This window comes from Nipponia nippon, unplaced genomic scaffold (assembly GCF_047370975.1).
Source record: "Nipponia nippon isolate SJK-2023a ecotype South Korea unplaced genomic scaffold, ASM4737097v1 scaffold_4, whole genome shotgun sequence".
NCBI lineage: Eukaryota > Metazoa > Chordata > Aves > Pelecaniformes > Threskiornithidae > Nipponia > Nipponia nippon.
In genome coordinates this window covers 45,359,802-45,360,329 of record NW_028262358.1, presented here as the reverse complement: position 1 = coordinate 45,360,329, position 528 = coordinate 45,359,802, and positions in this window count along the sequence as shown.

Below are 528 nucleotides of genomic sequence, written 5' to 3'. Positions count from 1 at the left end.
GTGGAAGGAAAGCACCGTGGCCCTGACGTGCCGGGGAGGAGAGGGGCAGTAAGGAGGCAGAGAGCGGGGAGAGGGCCTGAGAGGGAAGGGAGGGGGTGAGGCGACATGACAGCCACTTTCTGCGGGTCCAAGCTGAGGCGAGTCGATGGGACCAGCGCCGCCGCCGCTACCGCCGCCCCCGCTGCGCTCAGCGGTGGCGGAACACGCCGGCCGTTAGCGGGGACGGCGGGCAGGTAACACCGGGGCCTCCCCGCCGGCCGCAGCTCCGCCACCCTGCCCCGCTCTGACAGCGCCGCCACCCCCGCCCCGGCACTCCATGTCCCGCCGTGCCGCGGGCGCGGGAGGCCCCACGGCGGGGCCGCAGGGTAGCTGCCCACAGAGCCGCCTGCTCGGAAGCGCGGCCCGGCCCTAGGCGCTACCCCGATTTCGCGGGCAGCGAGGCCCGACAGCACCGTCCGCGCCGCCACGGCTCCGCACCGCGCCTCCCTCGCCGCGGGCGACGGGCCGCCGCGCTCCGCCTGGGTGGCC